Source organism: Primulina huaijiensis, chromosome 6 (genome assembly GCF_012295235.1).
Source record: "Primulina huaijiensis isolate GDHJ02 chromosome 6, ASM1229523v2, whole genome shotgun sequence".
In the NCBI taxonomy this organism is placed as follows: Eukaryota; Viridiplantae; Streptophyta; class Magnoliopsida; order Lamiales; family Gesneriaceae; genus Primulina; species Primulina huaijiensis.
In genome coordinates this window covers 1,572,917-1,585,103 of record NC_133311.1, presented here as the reverse complement: position 1 = coordinate 1,585,103, position 12,187 = coordinate 1,572,917, and the positions used below count along the sequence as shown (strand labels likewise).

The 12,187-nt window shown below is 34.8% G+C and overlaps 1 long non-coding RNA gene across 2 annotated transcripts; it reads left to right on the top strand.

Moving 5' to 3' along the window:
* The first annotated feature begins 8,037 nt into the window (after positions 1 to 8,037).
* On the top strand, positions 8,038 to 10,349 carry LOC140979375 (uncharacterized). Of its 2 annotated transcripts, none has more exons than XR_012175727.1 (2): positions 8,038 to 9,478; positions 9,638 to 10,349. It is a non-coding gene; the product is annotated as an uncharacterized lncRNA (long non-coding RNA). The 2 variants fall into 2 exon arrangements; XR_012175726.1 differs by having other exon boundaries at positions 8,038 to 9,506.
* Positions 10,350 to 12,187: the final 1,838 nt, after the last annotated feature.

The window sequence follows — 12,187 nt, the reverse complement described above, 5'->3', positions numbered from 1 at the left end:
GGACGCTTTGGGACTTGCTATGAGCTCGCTCAAATGCGTCAGGATCTCAACCTTCCAGCCACTGCAGAACAGGGCAAGTTTGATGCCCTGATGGATATAAATGAAGATATAAATTCAACACAGCTTCAATCCATCCCTACCAAAAAGGATTCTTCATCTCTTTCTCCTGGTACAAGCACTAAACCTTCTTCACCAGTATTTTCTGTGCCAGCTCAATCAGGTGATGAAGAAACTACTATGCCTCATTCTGAAGAAATCACTCATGAAGCATTTTCAAGTGATGAAACACAGAGTCATCAGATTGCCACCGATATTCCATCCGAGTCTCCTACGATCTCTGCAATGGAAAAGTCTACTCAACTGCCTCCACTTGATCTTTCCACAGATCAAACTGTCTCGGTTGATGAGGCAGAAAAGTTTTTATCTGATTTTGATAAAGCTGTGACTTTTCAAGATCAAACAGTCTCTCCACCAGTCTCTTCCACTAACAATGATCCAACAGCTCATTCAGAACAGCTATTGTCATCTACCAAGGAAGTACATGAAACCAAGCCGATCATGTCTTAACTGCTTGCCCACTCTCATCCATGTAGTCTTTCAGCAACAAAACCCGAGGAACAAATAGTAACTGGCACCAAAACCTCTGACTCTCCGGATGATATTGATAAAATCATTGCGAGTTTTACCGCTGAACTCCATGAGCCCGATTACTCAAAATCTGCTGGTAAGCTCTCCTCCTCTCAATTGGTTACGTTCACAGACAAGTCTTTATCCGAAGAAGGACAACATGCAGAAGAAGTAGCTCTAGAAGAGAGTCGTCAACAACAGATTTTGAATCAGTTGATCACCATGGATAAGTCCATTTTGGCTCTAACTCAAAAACAATTTGATCTAAATGAAGATTTTCGATCACTCAAGAATGCTCTCCGAAATGATCTTTCCACCATGGAATCAAGTTTTTCTCTCAAGCAAGAAAAACATAATTCTGCACATCTTGAACTATGCCTTGGTCTATCCGGGCAAATAGCCCGTCTTCAAACAAATTTTGAAAAACGGCTCGATGCTCAAGGTGCTCAGCTTGCTGAAATCATGGAATTTCTTGTTTACGGTGATGTCAAAAAGGGGGAAAGAGAGCGTCAAAAGGCAATACAAAAAGCAGAAATATCTGTTATGAAGAAATTACATAAATTAAAAGAAATGGGAGATGAGGCGAAAAGCAGTGGATCAAAGTAAAAGGTTCATAGAAACTTTTCTTGCATATTTTCAAATTACTGCTGGTTACTATGTTCATTGTAATTTCATTCACTTAATAAAATACAATATTTTCGATCATATATATATCTTCGTATAGCCATACAGCTAAGTTTTGTCATCACCAAAAAGGGGGAAATTGTTGAAAAATTATTATTCCTAAGAATTTTGGTGTATGACAAAAACTAACCAGCTCAAAATCAGTTGCGGTTCGTTTATAAGATCTACATCAGTTCGACCGCTTCAAAGCTCAAAGGAGTTTCAACCGCTTACTTCAAGACCAATAGCAGATTCAACTTGAAACTTAATGTATTTCAGAACAGGATCATTAAAGAGAACTATTTATTGCTCAAAGACATTCTCTGACCGGACTAATACATTCAAAGTATTACACCGCCTTGAAGTCAACGCATACTTACATCAGTTCCAAGATTGATCTACATTCAATTATTTTTTCCAGAAAGAGGAAGACCAATCATAGACTTAAAGCTCTGTTGCCCAAAACAGTTTCCTTAAAAATAACTCCTCAAGAAAAGCGACTCAGAACGATGCTGTGCAAAAGGAACATTAAATGCGTTTATCAAAGATCATTTAATGCTCAACATATCGACAACAACACGTCTGTACAGAGTATCAGGTTAATGTTGTTATGTCCTTTCCGACCGTTAAGGAAATCGTGTATATTAACGGAAGAGTATGCGGGCAGAAACCCTCTCGATTCTCAGCTGCAATACTACAACTCGCTTGCATATTCAAAAGGATCTCAGAGCTCTCTTAAAAGTTCATATACTCCATCACTCAATCAGCACGCACAGAAAGAGAAATTTATCTAATCATCTAAGGATCATTTACGTGCTATTAAATCAAAACCATTTATTCATATCATTAACCCTTTGGTTATTTGATTCAACTTTGATATCTTGTGAACTAAGTGTTCTTAAATATCCAGAAGTGTAAAGTGATCACTAAGAGTTTCAAAACAGGCAGTGTGATAAGTCCTGATTGGAGCGGGCTGTTGCAAGAAGTTTGTAAAGCCAAAGTCTTTTAATGGAATCCTTCCTAAGGAGGAAGAAGGGGCGACGTAGGAGTATTCATTCTCCGAACATCCATAACAAACTTGTGTCACTTTACTTTTCGCAATCATTTATCTGTCTAGTCTCTATTCATTGTTTTAGCCTGATATTGTGTTTTAAGTTGCATTGAAGATTGTGAACCGTTTTCCGCACTTAATAGTGGTTCACATTCTCAACCGTTTGAGAAGACGTTTTTAACCGCCTAAAAACGGTTGAAATCACACGCGTACACGAGAAAATTTGAAAGAGTTCATTCACCCCCCTTCTAAACTCTTTCCCGATCCTAACAGTTTAAGATTGTTAGAGACTCGAGCTCGAGCTCGAGCTCGATTTGAGCTTCTATTATCAGGTTCGAGCTCGGTTTGTATTGAAATTACCGAGCTCGAGAAAAGCTCGAGCTCGGCTCGTTAAAAGCTCGTTTAGCATGTTAATCAAGCCAGGCTCGAGCTTGATTCATTAATAGCTTGTTTAGCATGTTTAACAAGCCTGGCTTGAGCTCGTCTCGTTTTCGAGCTCGATAAGCATAGAATTAAGCTCGAGTTTGAGTTTGAATCGAACTTTTTAAAAATTAAATATATCTATAAACTAATTTTAAATCAGACATAAAAATGTAAATCCATTCACAAATAAGAGCTAAAAAAAACATAAATCAGTATATTGTTGAACATTCCAAAATCATACATCTAGAATATTCATTATATACTATTATCACCAAAATCATACATCTAGGATATTCATTATATACTGATATCACCAAAATCATACATCTAGAATATTCATTATATACTTCTAGAATATTCATTGAATATAGTAGATCGAATACATCACATTATTATGAAATTAATTCGACATAATTAACTTAAATTATTGATTAATGTCAAATGACATATCAATTTGGCATGTAAAATTTTTAATTAACTTTCATAGACTAATAGTAAAGTTACTCAACTTGTATATGACTTGGTTATGTAAATTCTTAGGGAAAAAGAATAAGTTGATGTATTTCTGTTAATTTATTTTATTGATTGTACCGAGCTCGAGCTCGAGCTCGCGAGCCTATTATCGAACATGTTTGCGAGCTCACGAGCCGAATATCCTTAGGCTTGAGCTTGGTTTGATTAAATTTTCGAGCTCAAAATCGAGCTTGGGCTTGGTTTGATATAATTAACAAACAAACTCAAACGAGCTTTTTATTGAGCCGAGCTTTGAATAGCTCGCAAACGGTTTGGTTCATTTACATCCCTACTGCCTATGTTGCTTTTTCAGCTCAATATATGGTTGAGACACTTATTATTTAATTTATCTATTTGTTATAATTATTTATTTTCATTTAGCCTGGAAATTTTTTAATTACTAAATAATATTTCTAGAAGTTAATATTTTAAAGTTTAATAAGTCCATATCCTATTTTTATTATAAAAAATTATAGGACGAGAGGGAGGAACTCATCACATTTGACCATATAATCAATTTTCCTTGCCACGGAATGGCCTGCCAAATTCATTGATTGATGTGCAAAAACAAAACGACAATTAAGTAACTCCAATATTAGGATTTTAGAATCATCTACTATCAAAACTAGTCTAGAAAAATCTAAACTGTGATTATGAAAGACAATCAAGTTTTGAATTAAAGGTATAAACGAATCGATTCGGCTTGAAAAATATTTAACGAATATTTTAAATTATTGAATTTGAGTCCAACTCAAATATGTTCGAACTTTTTTTGAAACCTAAATTGTTTTGTTCAATTGGTCGCGAGCTTTAATATTTTATTGATATAATATGATTATATATTAAATAAATATATTTTGAGTAACTCGTTAAAATGTTTTAATATTTCGAGTTGAACTTGAGCTTTGAATTAAACCGAATTCGAATAAAAATATTAAAAAATTTAGCTTTGTTCGAACTCGAGCATAACCAATTCGAGTCGAATTCAAACCATAATTTTTTTTTAAATATTCCATTCAATCCTATCCATTTAATTCCTTTTTATGAACTAGTAAATCTTAGAGCCAGCTGGCCATATTCCATTAATTTCCGAAATTCTGTGATGTTTTAAGGATAATAATTTAATAGTCCACGAATGCATGAACCCGTCTCCCTCTAGCTGCGGATATGTTCGCCGCTCGAAATTAAAGCAAAAACAATATGGCCACCGCCAACGTTTGATTGACTGCGATTTCTACTCACCCAGTCCACGAAAATTGCCTATAACTTCTTTAAAAAATAATAATAATAATAATTCCCCATAAATCTAGGCGAAAAAATACTATAAATTTATAATATTACATTTAGATTGACAAATTTAGAATGATGAGATGTTTTTTTTATGATACGTCTATTATTTGTTTTTTCTAAATATATTAGAGAATTTTTTTTTCTTTCCTCAAAATACGGCCGAAATATGTATAAATATATGTATATATATTTTTGCACTTTTTAAAATAAACTCACCAATTAATTATTTGAAAATCCAGAACGCAGTGCAAAACATAGCATCGTCAAACCAAACCTAAAATTAGCATTTTTCAAAAATAGCATAAACTCTTAAATCTTCACAAAAATCACTCAAAAGCATAAAAGTCTTAAAATCTTTAAAGTACTCTTAAATCATAATAGTGTGGAAAAACTAGCAATGATACTTGGGTTATGTGCATCATCAGTCCAGCCAGTTCAACCATCAAATCCTCCAAGATCAAAATTATTCCCACCTTCACCATTCACACCTAGTGAGTCTAATGACTCAGCAAACCTTAACCGTAATAACAAGTAGTACGTATACATCCACATGCAACAGTGAAAATATTTTTAATAAAATAGCTTTTCATGAAACTTTAAACATTTCCTTTCATCGTAACATTTTCTTTCCTCATATACACATATGTTTCCCTTTATTGAATTTAAATTATTAATTATGACTTTCGTATCAGCTGTTGGTCGATCGATTAATCTTACATATTACCATAGTGGTCTCACGAATTTTTATTTGTGAGACAGGTCAACCCTACCGATATTCAGCATAAAAAGTAATAATATTTAATGGATGACCCAAATAAGAGATCCGTCTCACAAAATACAACATGTGAGACCGTCTCATACAAGTTTTTGCCTACCGTGGTACTAGGCGACAGGGATATCAACGACACTCTCGTCCGTCAACTGAGCCTTGGCCTTACATATCATCATATCCTTTAGTATCTGTATTCGTATTAGTCACAATCAAATCATCTCCTTCAAATATTTTATCACATCCATCACTTATAAAAATTTATGTATATATATCATTTTTCTTTTAAAGAAAGCATGCAACACATTTTTAACTTTATTGTTTTTCATCATGAAATCCCATAACATTTCAAAATAAACATTTTAACATTCACTACAACATTCAGGACATTGCCAGGACGTCTAATATTTTTCAGCTGTAAAATAACTGTTTTGCCCATGAAACCTAACTTTTCCAATTTACCCTTGGACCTTAAAACGACCCGAATCCACCCAAACTTAATATAACAACTTAAAATACACTCATAAATATTTCTTAGACGTAAACTTAATCTCCTCGACTAAATTCGTAATTCGTTTTAAAACTTGAACCAAAGTACCGGTTTTAACCCGAATCAACTCGAAACTTAACCAAACTCAAATCATACTTACTAACACCTAACTAACCCTTTTTCAACCCAAATCAAGCCAATTAAGACCCTCGAAAAACCCTAGAACGCTACTGAAAATTCCTTCACTATTTCGCAACAAACCTTAGCTCAACCACCATGGGAGATCTTCGACCCTAGCCCTTAACCAACAAGACCAACCCCTAACCAGCCACCCTATGACCTAGACTGAACCCTTAGGAACCTACTGGACCAGCCTATAATGCCCATGCACGCTAGACTCCTCCTCACGCACGCCCCTCCCGATCGCGCGGCCAAGCTCCTCAGTTCCTGTCCTAGTCCTTGCACCAGCCTCCCCTTCATCCTTCTAGGACCAACAAATAGACCCTCTTAGGACCCTTGAACATGTCCCAACAGCAGCATGCAGCCTGCGCCTTCCTAGACACCAAAATCGAAACCCAAGCCCTTTAAAGAACCCAAATTTTCATTCCTTCTTTTCCCTTGTTGTCTAGACCTTATACATGCCTCTTAGGACCCTTAAACCTACTGAAAAACTTCCCTTATAATGGCCCTACCATGGCAGCCCTTTGTGCATCAATAACATGAGTTTAAAAGCATAAAAATCAAAGTTTGATCATGTATAGGGCATAAAAAAGAAAATAAATAGAAGGTAACCTATTTTTCATACAACCATGTATAAACATACATAATATGGTATGAATGATGAGTAAAAAAATATTAAGGCGTGTCTTTGTGTATTTTAAGCACGAAAAACAATTTTAGATGTGAGGGACGTTGGCGGAGAGAATGGGGAGGAGACATTGTTGTAATTTCCTCTTCAAAAGTGACGTGAAAAGCCTTTGGGACGTGGGGTGTGTGGTGTGTTGATTGAGAGAAAATCCTAGGAGTCTAGGTTGCTTGAGGCGTGAGTTTTTTTTTTTTTTTTTTTTTTTTTTTTTTTTTTATGTAGATTAGGGTTTGGAACTCAATCTTTTGATATAAATAATTGGGTAGGATTTTAGGTCCAATAATCATAGTATAATAGACTCATTATAATGTAGGTAAAATATTTCGTTTATGAAAGTTTTCGACAATATAAGCCGAGTTCCCAAAAAGTCCTCATTTTCGTCAAAAATCACTCACATGTTTAAAATATGCCTCGGCATGTAAAAACATATCAAAAAACATCATTCCGAAATTTTCATATTAAATATACCATATTTTAAATAATTAAAAATAATCATTTACTAAAATTATATTTCCTTTACGGTCTTCGGTCTCCGTTCCTCGACTGCGTCTCGAATAACCCTTAAAAACATACTTTTATGCATTTCTAGCAAAAACCCATAATTTTAACATGTAAACATGTCTACCACACTTAATTAATGCAATTAAAATAATTAAATAAGACATTTTCTATTTTTCTTAGATTTGCATGCAGTTGGATTACGTTATCGCATTTTGGATCTTACATTATATCAGTTGGATTAAGTATTTAGAAGTTGTATATATGGACTTGGATAATCCTTCGACGTTGAGCTAGCTTTTAATAATTGAGTTAAGTTTAAATCTCAATCTTAACATTGTTTCATAGCTCACGCTCGCCGTTATGTGTTGGTCTGTCATATAGACCACCCGATAATATATTGTAAATTCATGATTTAGTTTTCATTCATGTGCGTGATATGAGTGTGTTAAATGTCTCATATCGGTGAGATTAAGTTCTTGAGGTCAAAGTCTAATTTTGTGGTTGGTTTAGGTCAAAGTCTTAGTTCTAACAAGAGCTAAAAATTTCCAATCCATTGTTTGTATGCTCGACTTTCGATTTCCGATGTACAAGTAGGAGTACATTATATTAGGATCATTCACCCAGCCAAACAACCCTCTCTTACAAATATTTTACATTAAAGTGGAGCAACGGCTCACCAATTTTAAACTAGATTTGGGCCTAAAAGTATGCACTTTGGAATAATAGTATGAGGCCCAGAACAATATCCCAACATATGGGAGAAAGCCCATTACTAGTATTTGACGACGTCGTTTCATGAAAGCCCTTAATAATAATTTTGTAGTTTATGACTTAATTAAGAGCCCTAATTTGATTCCCCCTCTCCATTTCCTATCCTCTGGAACTTTGTATACATGCAAGTGAGACGCCTATTTGATACGGAAATGCAAGAGACGGGTAAATTCTATGGTTCTGTTTGGTTCATGTCAAGCAAACGGGGGCAAATTTTTTCTAGATTTCACGGGTTTTCTTGCAATTTTTGTGCTGCTCAGTGAAAATTGTTAAAGATAATGCGGTGTTTAAATAGCCGGACGAGTCTTTGCCGAGTGTATCTTAATTGAAGTGGCTTGAATGAACGTTTATGTGAGTGAATTTTACTCACTGTAGGAGGGGTTTGGAAGCAGTGTTTTTTATTCATTGATTTGTTTCTGGAATTTTCTGCTCGAGAACAAAATTTACAGGTCCCAACATTTCTTTCTCTCTGCAGAATATTTAGGGATTTGAAAACTAATATTTGCTTTGTGTAAAGGTGTTATCTAAATGTTTTCACTTATCCACTACTTCCCTCTCGATGTTCTTGGATTTTAATTTCGACCCACTATTAGCTGCCTTATGTTGGAAGGCTCATTCTGTTGACTCAAAACTAAATGATCTGATATCGTTTCTTGTACACGGAAGTAGTATATTGCTACTGTTTCTTGATACTCAGACAGAAAAATGTTTCAATTGCACCATTTCCAAATCACTTGTATGTGGGGAATATTGCCATATCTCGGAAGAGTGATCTGATTCATTTACCCGTGTTCCGATCCATTAAATAATCAAAGAGATTTTATTACCGTGGAGAATAAAGCCTCAGTCTGCCATTAATCACGTGAAGCAAATTCAGGTTTTCTATTTATTCTGAATTTTTGCAAACAGAGAAAGAAAAGTCGTGCTAGTAGTTAGTGATTGAAAACGGTACACCAAATTACAGAGCATAGAGATAGAAGTATGGACTGGGTTCTTGATGAATTCTTGCAATTTATAGAATAGGTTCCTGCTTTTGCAGGTGAGATTGAACCAATTTTAAGTGGTTTGATGTCAGACAGAAAATGGCTCTTGTGGATGATAAATTTTTGCTTACTTATTTTCCCAGGAATTGGTAAGTTTTTTTTTCGGTGATGAATTGATGTTTTACTGCTGCTGGGACGGAAGTTCGGAATCTCCGCTCTCAACTTTATGCATCACTGTTTAATACTGAAGAGACTTATTATTAGAACAGGACAAAGGAGAAACAAAATACTATCAAATTTCTAAAAAACTAAGATAATGAATCCAAACAGACCAAATCTTCAGATTGAAAACCACTTGCATGATGGCCTTTATGTGTCTTGCTCTATCAAGATGTGCAACAGCGACTGTCAACTTTGTGAGTGCTTACATGGCCGATGAATAACTATTCTACACTCAATATGCACATGATCTACTGCTAAACCTCCAAACTGGTAGAGGAAAGCCATCCAAGCGAACAAACCATACTAGAAGGTACGATGCATCACCTGCTTCTTTTCAGGTACGTTGTATCTGTTACGAAATTATTTTCTGAGAGCTTTTGTTTTCATCAAGTCTTGTTGTGGATCGGGTTTGATCCTCTACCGAATCTTCTTTTGTTTGATTGATTTGAATCAAATCTCTTGTTTGCAGGTACTTGTTTCTTGTTTATATCCAGGCTTTGCTTGTCTGCTGCCTTGAGAGTTCGATGATTCTTCACCATTTCTTGTTGCTCTCTTCTTCCTTCTCTGAAAGCTAAGTCTGCGTTTTTTGACCCGCAGACTTCATATGGTTGAAACAGTAATAATCCTATGCAGATGAGTAATATAAATGCACTATGGATGTGCAGAGCCATGGTTTCTCTGCAAAAGATGAAGTGCAGACAGAATGTGTGGTGGTTGTGGTTTCCATTCCTGTGAATATAACTCTTATAGAATTTGGAGGGGAATTTAAAGCATAAAGCAGGATGGCCCAGAATCCATATGTGAGTTTTAGATTCATTCCAATCATATATATCAGCAAATCTATGCAAAATAAGGCTGATTTAGGAAAAGGAATCTCAATTGGATAAAGGTGACTGGAACAAACATCCACCATAAGGGAGTCACTTTTTCATTGGTTTCCTTACATTTCTATCATTTTATCTGCTTTTGTCTCTCAACAGAGACCAATCCAGTGACTTGGGACTGCCAGTCATCCAATCTCACGAGGTGGTGACGGATCAATTTCCAGAACTACTTGGGTACAGTTCGATTTTGGGATCCTTGACGATTAAAGTTTCGATTTCGAACTGATTTGAATCAAAGTTCGTATTGTTCATGCTTCACTTTTCACTTTCTTTTGGGGTAAAGAAATAAAAACAAGGCATGAACTTATTCACATAAATCGAATAATTTCAAATATATAAATTAAGTTATTTATATTTAAATGTGGTCTTAATATAAGATGAATTTGCAGTTGAGCTTGACTCATGGAGTTTGTTCCGTTTCAATATTCCTTAACCACTAAGAAAGATGCGAGATTTTGAGCAGCCAAAACACAAAGATCTCAATCAAAGCATATCATAAAGCGAAAGAGAAGGAAGAATAGAACATCTTCCCTTAAAAAACCAAACATTAGCTTTAAGCCATTGATAGATCTCACTTTAGAATCCCAATAACAATTTTGAATTTTTCTTGTTTTCCAAATGTTTCTATTCTTTTTTTGTCTAGTTTCTTTGAATATTTAATTGAGTCCCATTCAAATGTCTCTTTTTCTTTAAAAATAAATAAATATTTTTTTTTTGTTTTTTCCCCCATTTAACCATGCAGTCCATCTTTTTTCCTTGCCCTCTTCTCTTTTTTTTTTTTTTTTTTTTTTTTTTTTTTNTGGAACATTCTAAAGCATATGTTTTATCATGTCGGGCTTATTGGTCATAATAAAGAGGTTTACTCGAGTCCTTATATATTTTAATACAATATATTTAATTGATCATCTTTCATGTGTAGCATTTTTTTTCCATTCATGGCATTCTCATTTTATAAGAAACAGAGTCCTATATATAGAGGAAAATATTTTTTAAACAAATTATAGCTCATATAAACACATTCTTCTTATCCACTTTTAGCTTAAAATAGCGAATGGATTTTACCAACCAGATCTTGTGGAAAATTTAAGTTTAATGAATGAAAATTAAGCTCGGGCTTAGAAGAATATAAAAACTTGAAACGAAAAAATTGGAGGAAAAATCGGCACTCCAAAAGCTGCCTGAGAACTTCCCAGGAAGCAGGGGAAGCGCTAAGGCGTCCAAGCTCCCCAAGAGCTGCTTGGAAAATTCAGGCAGCAAGTGTAATCCCCGCCCTAGCGCCCAGTCTTCTACCTCGATTTTTTCCAGGCAGTGCTACTCGTTCACGAACCAATGCATAGTTTCTCGAGTTTTTCTATATCATTTCATCAAAATGAAGTCTTTTGATTTTTTTAATCAGTTTTTTACACCATGAAACACCCATTTAATTAAAACATCGTATCTTTTCAGTTTAACAACATTAAGGGGGTGTATTCAATGTAATATATTTGTTGACTTTTAATGACTTTTGTAGATTTTAAAAGTCTAGATGTATTCAATTAAGACTTTTACATACTCCATAGAAGTCTACTGATATTCAAAATAGACTTTCATAGAGTTTTAAAAAGTCAAGCTGTGGGGACCCGGACGCTAATCATGTTCTTAATCGTCATTGGGACTAATTAATCAATTATAATAAACATGGTCTAAAATTTATTTATTTTTTTTTGAAATATAATATCAAATGCGGAACGTAATGGAATCACTCTACTATACATATCAGTATAAAAGTAAAGTACAAGTCTTGTACTTTATATTAAGACTAAGGTTTAACGACTACATATCAAGTGTTCAACCCTATCTCAGATCAAGTCCGTAGTCTCCACTCTAATCACGATCTCTCTCTTCATCTCCTCGACCCTGAACCTGTCCCACCTGTTGTCATGCACACATACAAACACGACAACAGCCGGATAACTCCGGTGAGAACAAATCCCAGTATAAATCAACGAAATATGCAATCATATAATTAATATAAAGCATGAAGCAGATATCAGATATATATCAAAATCTGAAACATAATTAATATCAAACTATCAATCATACTCGTGACTCCACGGCTCAGACTAGACTCAATCCTAGTCTAGGGATCCCGGTTT